The 9,937-nt window shown below is 50.1% G+C and overlaps 1 long non-coding RNA gene across 1 annotated transcript; it reads left to right on the top strand.

Annotated features, from left to right (window-relative positions):
- Positions 1–2,315: 2,315 nt before the first annotated feature.
- LOC139044964 (uncharacterized) lies at positions 2,316–8,809 on the top strand. The gene is made up of 3 exons (XR_011502451.1): positions 2,316–6,623; positions 6,896–7,261; positions 7,591–8,809. It is a non-coding gene; the product is annotated as an uncharacterized lncRNA (long non-coding RNA).
- Positions 8,810–9,937: the final 1,128 nt, after the last annotated feature.

Raw genomic sequence — 9,937 nt, 5'->3', positions numbered from 1 at the left:
ATTTGGAGAAGAAAAAAGCCAGGCAGGGGTCAGTGATGGATTGCTGGGTGCAATTGTGCCTGGTGGCGGAGAATGGATGACGTGACCCCCAGGGTTGGGTCCCGCCCTGGGGCTCTAAGCGGCCTCCTGACTCAGGCCTCATCTACCACCCCCCAGTTCCAGCCCATTTCCTCTCCAGATAGTGCCGCCCACCAGGTTATCAGCGGCCTCCCAGCCCTGCGCCACGCCTTTAATGTGCCATCACCGAGCTTATCATCCTTGCACCGAGGGAGGCCGGTGGGAGGTTGGGGGACCACGCATCACAAGCTGTGGGGACTGGCGCTGGTCAGTGGTGACCTAGCCCCCTCCCTTCAGCCCAGGCAAGCATGCTAATGGAGTGGGGGTGGGGGGTAACTTCCTACCACCAGCATCTCCTCCCTTCAGTACTGTGACATCCGGTGACATTCTTCAGACTGCCCTCTCTTCCTATTGTAACAGTAATGGTGCCTAGCATTCATTGCATGCCTACTATGGGCCAGCCACTGGGCTAGGCAGGGGGCCTGTTCTTTTTTCTTCTTAATCTTTACACCATCCTAACAGGTACGTATTGGAGTGCCAGCATATATGTGGTAGGACCAGGATTTGGACCTGGGCTCCTGCATGGACTTCTGCCATGGAAAGCAGGGGGTCCCAGAGGACCTCATCAGCTCCATCCCTGGGTCTCCCAGGTGGCCCTCACCCCAGCGGTGACTCATTCTGCCGCCTTATGCTTGGCAGTGGGTGAGGGACCCTCTCCATTGGGAGTGGCTCACATAAATGCCGTTAAACTTGCACCCCACTCATTGAGAATTTGTGTCTCCTGCCTTTTTGAGGGAGTGGGTGGGGTGGAAAGAGCACTTCACGGGAACAAGGACCTGACAGGGCTTCATGGTACCACAGGCCTCTCTGAATCTCAGTTGTGCCACTTGCCAGCCCCACTTTTCTCATCTGTAAAATAGGTATAGTAAAAACACCTGTGGGAGTAAAGGAGGTGTCAATGTATGTCATGTCCTTGGGTGTCAAGTAAATGGGTGTCAGGAGCTGTGGTGTCATCATCTTCATCATCATTTGTGTCAATCTCTGCGCCTCATTTGTAAAATTAAGAGGAAAGTTTAGATGATCTTTTAGGTTTCTTCCAACACTATCTAGAATCCTGACTAGCCCAGGTGGGGTGTCCTTGGTACCCTCCTTGAGGAGCTGCGATTGGCCAAACAAGCGTCAGTGAGACTGCAGGGGACAGACTTCACCCCAGTGGGAGAGACAACTCACCAAGGCTTCCAAGAACCTCCAGAGACCTACAGAACGTGCCCACTGTGAATCTTCTACTCTTTGAAAGTAATTCACTGGCAGTTCCATCAGCCGACCTCGAGCAACGTCATATCCCTTGAGGTATCAGGACAGTCTTAGTTTTAAAATCTCCAAGGTTCCAACACACAGCTCCCATGAGTCAGGCTTGTCTCTGCCCCACTCGAAATAGTCGGCACGGCTGAACGGAAGGAGGATCCTATTGTATGGCATCTCAGAGAAGTGTGAGGGAGCCCAGGATTGGGGGAGCTTTGGAAAATTCTGGACGAAAGCCCTTCCTGAGTTTAGGGAGCAGGAACCTCTGATCTTTGGAGAAGCCACCTGGATTTTCAGAGACTTGGCACTTGCTCTAGCTCCATCCTTTCTTGCTTATGAAACTACAGCTCCCTCCCGGGTCCTCACGCCATTTGTGAGTGGAGGAAGCTGTTCCAGGCTTCAGCATAGAAAGGACCCTTAGACCCCTCAGAGTTCCCCTCATCTCTTCGACCTGGGCCCAATCTCTGTGTGGCTTCTGGCAAGTTACCTAAATTCTTTGTGCCTCAGTTTACTCGTGAAAATTGTAGTAGTTCCATCTTCTAGGATTGTTGAGAATACCGAGAGCAGGGCTGGCGCTTAGAACCCTCATCCAGCATCCCCCAGCTCTTGGAGATGACGACCAAGACTTAGAGGAACTGATTTGGGGAAATGTCACCAACTTGTTAGTTCTCCCAGAGACCCGTGTGACTCTGCTCCACTCCACCGGGATCCTTTCCCAGGTGGTTGAAAGTGCGGGGACCCCTCCCCAGGGGTCCAGAAAAAAAATCAAAGAGCAGTGGGCTATGGGAGAGTGGGGTGTCATGGAGGGATTGGTGTGTTGTGGAGGTGGTTGTAACCATGCAGTGGGTATCTCAAGGAAGGATGGGGCATGTTGGGGTGAGTGTGCCATAGTGTGGGGATGTGGGCTTTAGGGAGGGGCGGGTGGGTTGTGGGGGTGTGTCTGAAAGGGATATGACTAGAGTATAGGGCACCAATCTCCTCAACCCAGAGCCCCCACCAGCAGGTTCAAACACATTTGTGAGGCCTCTGGCAAACAACATCCAGGCAGGCTGGTCGAAGAGGTGGAGCAAAGGAGATGGATGGAGAGGCCAAAGCAGACACAAGTGGTAGCCACCAATGGCTTCAGGCTCCTGCAGGGTGTCCTCCAGCCATGGAGCTGGGGCGGGAGTGGTTGGTACCCAAGTGTCGATTCTGGGACATCCACCTTTGTGGAGACTCTTTCTGAGCTGAACATTGTTCTTGGTGACTCAGATTCACCCAACACACACTTAATGAGCACCAACTGAGTGCCTGGCTTGGAGCTAGATAATTCTCATGGACCATACACCATTTGGCTTAATGGTAAAAGAAAAAAAACCCTGCAGGAAGACACAGATGAAGAAACTAGCCTCAATGAAGGTGGGTGAATTGCCCAAAGTCACGTGGCTTTAGACTTCCAGTCTAGTACCCTTTAAACTATTCTGTAGTTGGAGAGGTTGGCAGGACTGGGACCCAGCTTCTCACAACACAGCTGGCTCTGGAGAACACCATGCCAGGAACAGTCAGCTGGTGAGAAAGGATTTGGAGTAAAGTATGATTTCAGAGTTCCAACCAGGGGCTTTTCAGCAAATTCTATTGGGTCAGTGTGACACTCTCAAGTATTAGGTTGGACCATATGAAACCGCCATTTTTGTTGGTGAAAAATATTTGAATATTAGCAATTTCTTATGGTTCAACCTAGTAGTATTTGGAGAAACCTTTTTAAAAAACTAGATGGAGACAGGAGGCTGGAGGAAATGACCCCTTTCTGGTCCAAGGATTCTATGATTTGTCCCTTGAGTTTAATTGCAACTGGGATCAGCCTTACTGGGACAATGGCTGAGACACAAGAGATGCTACAACTACCACTACCACCACCCCACCCAGAGGAGGGGACACATGGTCTTGGACAAGTTCCATTCCCCTTGGCTGGACGAGTGCTGACGCTAACGTGCTGTGGGTCGAGGGTGGCGTTCCATTGGGAGTGGAGCTGGGGTGGGAGTGGCACTGGGCGATCTACCCACTGACCCTGAAAGTGCTCAACCCTCTCCTCCCCCATCTGTCTGAGCTCCTTACGATCCACAAGGATTCCTGACCCCAGACTCTGATGGGAAGCCTTGTCGGGAATTCGAGTGGGCTTCTATCCAGGGGAGTAGAGTGAGGTAAGGGCTCTGAGGGGCTCTGGAGACCAACACACCTGGATTACAATCTCATTGCTGTCACTTCCCAGGTGGGGAGTGACCCCAGGCAAGGTATTAACCCTCTCTCTGCCACGTACATCTGTTTCCTCTGCTACAGACTCTGGATAATCACGGTACCTCCCTCAAGGGCTGCTGTGAGGATAAGTGGGGTGATGTGTGTGAAGCCTCGGTGGATGTTAGCCTGTGTTTGGATTACTGTCCATTCAAGCACCAGGCATTTATTACACTCTTGTGTGGAACCAGGACAGGTCCGGGGGCCTGAGGGACCCTCCCCTAGTTTCCCGCTTTGCTCCACCCCCATCCTTGTCTTGGTTGCATCGTTGGTGGTCCTGGGCCCACCGCAGGACTGTCTCCCTGTGATAACTGTGGGCTCACGGGGGTCAGTCTGGGGCCAGCAGCTGGTCAGGCATCCGCGATCTCTCCTCACCCCCTGCTGATGGGGGCTGTGTTGGAAGCTCGAGGCTCTCATCTCAGAGACAATGATGTAAACACTGAGATGGACACAACCGAGAAGGACACGACAGCATCCGCAGCAAATCTGCATGAGCCAGGAAGCACCTCTCCTTCTACCGGGAGCCGCAGGCCTGGGGCGGGGGCTCGATCCTGGCCGAGGATGGCAGCATCACAGCACAGGAGGGCCTGACCCAAGGACCCAGCATGCCACAGGTATGCACAAGGCATATGGTGCATATGGTGGGTTAAGGGATGTTCTCTGAGGCCTCCTTTCCCAGATTACTGCCCCTCTGGTTTACTTACTCCTGGTATTCCCCTAAATACTCCTTTGAATTCCATGGGGCCACTGTGAACTTCAGTCTCCTCTTCTGCAAATTGAGGATAATACCTCCTCTCTACTTAGCCTGGAATGGTTGTGAGCATTGCACTGTCTGGTGCCCAGCGCAGTGCCCAGGCACAGAAAAGCACTCAGTACTAGGCAGCACTTTCCCACTATGAATTCTGCCCGTTCCAAAAGTCCTTTCCCAAGATGCTAAGGCCCCTCGGATGGGCCACAGAGGCAGCCGGGTCTGTGGTACCTTCAGTGGAGAGAATGCTGTGATGCAGTTACAGGACTTTGAAGCTGAACAGCTCCTGCAGAGATGTGCGGCCCAGTAACATTCTCTACTTCCCGAAGGCTGCGGAGCTTGTGGTTCACTGGCTCAGGTCAGAGACCCACTCACAAGCTGTGTGGACCTCGAGCAGACCCTTAACCTCCCTGAGCCTCAGCATCCTGGTCCCAGCATGGGGATCACAGCAATGTCTGCTCCGCCAATCTCACATAAATGAGATGAGGGACAAGAAAACGCTTCATCAATTTAAAGTTCTCACGAGTTATTTGCATTGTTTTCAGAAGCTCAAGTAGCCAAGCGTTTCCGCAACTGAGCCCCGGGTCAGTCTCACCCGGCCTGACCCCCCTCCGTCCTCCCTTCCCTGTCCACAGAAGGGATGAGGTGACCAGTCTGGGCGTCTGGGCCACGCAGCCCCGGGGATGGAGCCAGCCTCCAACATGTGAGTCCTAACTCAATGCTAATCGATGATGCTCGAGGACCACTTACTGTGTGCCAGGCCCTCCACACGCCAGGCTCGTCAGCCCTCCTCCCAGCATCCCCACGGTCCAGATCCCTGACTTCCCTCTTCAGTCTTCCTGTGGGCAGCGCATGCCAGGTTGATCCTGCTACTTAATTCTGCCTACGACTTAATTACGAAGTGGGTCCTATTCTTAGTCCCATTTGATAGATGAGGAAACTGAGGACTAATTAGCAAAACAATCAGCTGTGATTGGACCACAGCTTGGGTCTTTCTGACACCAAAATTCTTGCCTTTCTTCCTACTACTCTTTCTAAATACTCTCACTACCTCCTTAGTCCTGTGGGTTAAGCCCCTATTCCATGCACATTTTCCAACTTCTTGTAATTCTAAAAATTGGACTCGTTCCTTCTTCCCCCTGTAAAATAATACCCTGTTTCCTTTTCAAGCCATTTTGGGTACGTCTTTTCCCCTAACAGGGAGCAGTCTTTTGGGCGAGGGCTGCTTTGGTTTTCTTCTGGACAATTGTGCCAGCCTCTGAGCTCCTGTGTCAGCCAGGCCCCAGGTGACCCAGATCAGAGTCGTGGCGTCCACAAAGACGCTCAACTCACAGCCGCTGGGGCAGCGCTCTGCCACCAAGGACGACGCCAGCGCGATTCCTAGCCTCTCCCTCCAATTCCCACACGAAGTCAATGATATCAAGGGCGACATCATGTCTATAACACCCCCCTGCTCTTCTACTTAACAGTCCCACAATCGATTAGTTGATTAATTAATTAACACATGAAAGAGAAGAAAAAGAGAGAGAGAGGAAAGGAAAGATTCTGACCCACTAGGTCTGAGGGAACCCAGAAATCCTAGAAATCACCCACATTCACTCAACATTTGCAAAGCGCCTGATTGTGAGTTCCCCGAGAGCAATGGCTTCCCTTCCCTGCTGTGTCCCTGGGCCTAGAACAGGGCTTGGCATATGGTAAGTGCTCAGCAAATAATTGTTAAGTGAATAAACTTGTAGTTCTTTGTGCCTGTCTTCCTGTGGCCATGTTTGTTCTGGGTCCTTTGGCTCGAGGGCTTTCTCCTCTCTCCCATCATCCCATCTGTTTTCCCAGTGTTCTTCAAACTGCTGCAGCCGGGCCCGCCCCCCACCTGGAACATTCCCCTGGACCAGACCCAGGATCCCAGGCCTGTTACCCCAGCCTCCAGCTGCTTGTGAGGGTTGTAGAGTCAGGAAATAATTGCCTAGTGATTAATTAATAAATTGAAATCTTTGGATGCTTAAAACACTTTGATTTTGATCTCCTCTCCTTGGTCAGGACCATTCATAAGAATCTCTGTTAAAAGATTTACATTTCCTCTCATTTCTTTTCCTCTGCACGTGTCTTAGAGGAAGCAGTAAAGAAGAGGTGGCAAGAGATGCCTGGATGGGAAAACGAGGGGTCTGGAAAATCCCCAACTAACAACGAGGACTCCCACAGCGAGTCTAGTGGGTTTGCAGACTGTAGTTTGTGGGAATTCTGGAACCAGGTGAGACTCAGCATTTCCATTCCACCAGCCTGTCTATCCACTTACAGAGTGGTCTCTATGGGAAGTCTCGCACCTGCCCTTCAGCTCACTTTCTTTCTCTGCTCATCCAGCCTCAGCCATGAGGAGGGGAGGTGGAGGTCCCCGAGGTCATTTCATGTTCTGCTCCAGATTTCCTTCCATAGGTCGCCTCTTCCCCTGAACTTGCAAGACCCACCTCAGATGAGTTCAGGATCTGCCATGGAGTCTCTTACCTTCTATTTCCCGCCTTTCAGATCTGCTGGAATAAGGCTGCAGCTACAAAACACTTCTGCAGTCAGGCAACTTTGCCTGGTGCGATTCGGGGGTGCTGCCTCCCCTCTCTTCTCCTCCTGGACGTGCTGCATGCCCACACCACGAAAGTAAAATTAAAGTTGGCTGTACCCATGTTCACAGCAGCATTAGACACAATAGCCAAAAGGTGGAAACAATGCGAGTGTCCATCAGTGGAAGAGTGGATAAACAAAATGTGGTCTATCCATACAACGGCTTATTATTCAGCCTTAAAAAGGAAGGAAATTCTGATACAGGCTACAGCATGGATGAACATTGAGGACATCACGCTACGTGAAATAAGCCAGTCACAAAAGGACAAATACCATGTGAGTCCACATATAGCCAAATTCAGAGAGACAGAAAGCAGAATAGGGATTTCTAGGGAAAGAGAGAATGGGGAATTAGTGTTTAAAGGGTACAGAGTTTCAGTTTGGAGAGAAGGAAAGTTCTAGAGATGGATGATGATGATGGTGCACAACACTATGAATGTACTTAAGGCGACCGAACTGCACACTTAGCAGTGGTTACGGCGGCAACTGTTTTGTTCTGTATATTTTACCACAACAAAAAAACTAAAAGAAAATTAAAGTTAGCACCTAACATGGCAAATAGTAGCCCTAAAAATGGTTTGTTGAACAAGCTATCTTTGTTTCAGAATTTGGGACAACCCTACAGATGCTTGGAGAGAGCCAGCCACCTTGCTCCCTGCTGCATCCCCTGGGCCTTAAGCAGTGCCTGGATGTGGCAGGCACTCAGTGAATATCTGGGGAATGAATGAATCGACAAGGCCATTGTGGAAATGCTGCTTGTCCTCAATCCTGCCTCCACCCACCATCTTCCCTTCCCCATCCTCGTGAGAGAGCAGTGGTCAACCAACTCAGTTGTGATGCCCCATGTGGAAGGGACCTTCAAGAGTTATTTTGTTTATGCTCCTTCCCTAGGAATAAATGTTCCAGGAAATCGATGTCCATGTTCTTAAAGGCTGCCAAAGAAGAGGTCTCTCCGATCCCCTTGGGTCTTGTTTTTAACGTTCTGTGATTGATGGGACATTCTTCCATGTCTTTTCTGCTCTGATTTAAACCTCCCACACCCACTCACCCAATTCTTTTCCCCTGAGAAATGTGAGAGGGAGCTCTGAGAGACAGGGGAGATGCCGCTCGGGGCTGAGGGAGGCGGGGAGTGGATAAGAATAGGACTCAGCCACCTCTTACATACTGTCAGCCCAGACAGGATGTTATGAGGATTAATGAGGCCTCTCCTGGAGCTAGAGATAGATTATATGCCCTCAGGAAGTCCCTTACCAAGTCTTGGAATTCTCAGAGTCCGTGAGGCGAAATGAGGATGGCTCTAAGGAGCCTAGGCTGTGGGAGCCGCCATTTTGGAGTCTCTCTCCGACAAGCGTGTTTCTAAGACGTGAAGGGTGGCCAGTTAGTGATTGCTGCGTTTCACTGAAAACCCAGAGAAATAATCATGCCGCCAAATGTGAACACATGACTCACAAATTAGGCAAATGAATTGTATCTGGTAAGAGGAAGAAGAAGGTCCCTGACTAAGAGAGTGCCCGGATTGAGAATATAAGGAAATGAAGAGGTGACCTTATCTCCCAACGTTCTGTCGCCTCATTTGAAGTTCCATCAGTTTTCCACAGATCTTAAAGATTACGAATAACTAGTATTATTTGTATAAGAAGACAGTAAGTGTCATGGATGCGTGGTTAATTAAATATATAAGGAGACTATATGTCACTATGGCCATGGTGACTTATTCCCACATGAGTGGTCGCACTGCTGTTTTCCAGTTAGTGTGCTTCATGAGAGAATTGATGAAGGAATTCTATCAGAGTTTCCCAAAGGGTGTTCCCCAGAGCCCTGTGTAATCACAGCCTCCTTGAGATAGTAACACATACTAGCATATTAAAAGATGTGAAAAATATTCAACAAAGAAGTCTGTTCTACCTTGCTTAATCTCTAGCATTCCTCTAAATTAGTTTTCTACAAAAACCTGTTTCCACCGATATCTATCATTCTGTGAAAATAGAATTTCTCAAAACACATTTAGGAAAAGGCTTAAGTATATCCTTCAAATACCTTTGACTCATCCCATGATTCCTTAAACAGTTGATGTTCATTCGTAAAGACTGGCCATAACGCCTGGGCGCTAGGAATGCAGAAATGCATGAGACGCAGTCCTTGTCCACCAGAAACTCACACCATGTAGGGGACGTTATGGGCAATTGGCCTAGTGGGGGCTGTGTAATTCCACAGAAGGATTGAATGGGAGTTGGAACGGAGGAAAGCATGGGGTGCTAGAGACGCACAGGAGAGAACACCTACCCCAGGTTAGGCAATCAGGGAGGGCTTCCCATTAGATGTGCTGCTTAACTGAGATTTGAAAGCAAGTAGAGGAAGTATCCAGGCTCGTATTGGGAGAAGGATGTCCTAGAAAGAAGGACAAGCTTATGAGGGACTCAGAAACATGAGCAAAAAGATCCTATACAGGGGATGGAAAGAGGCTTCTCTGTGACTAGAGAAAAGGATGTGCATAAAGGAACAGGGGGAGGAAAGTTCATGGAATCTACCATCTTAAGGAGTGTGCCTTCATCCCAAAGGCAGGGTGGCACCAGTGGAGGATCTAAGCAGGCGATGATGTCACACGTCATGATGTTGTGGGCACAAGAGGTTTAATTGCAATAGCACGAGGACAGCTCAGGAATAGCAGGTGCTGAAGAGACAACCCCAGCACAGGCGACGGGAGAGACTTCCGATAGGACCTACCCTTGTGGGCAAAAGCAGCATCCAGGCAAGCAGTTTTTATCAGAGAAGTCAACCATGGGATATCCCACAGCAGCCATCATTCTCTACGGAGTCAGCAGTGGAGGCCCCTGAGGCCTCTGGTGTGAGCCTGGGGGAGACGACTCCAATCCTGGGGGCGGGGAGGAGAGAGGAGTTGAGATACAAGAGTAATCCAGAGAAGCATTTTTTTGAAAGACTAAGCAGTGGTTA

This window comes from Equus asinus, chromosome 3, assembly GCF_041296235.1.
Source record: "Equus asinus isolate D_3611 breed Donkey chromosome 3, EquAss-T2T_v2, whole genome shotgun sequence".
Lineage (NCBI taxonomy): Eukaryota > Metazoa > Chordata > Mammalia > Perissodactyla > Equidae > Equus > Equus asinus.
This window is presented reverse-complemented; position numbering and strand designations above follow the sequence as displayed.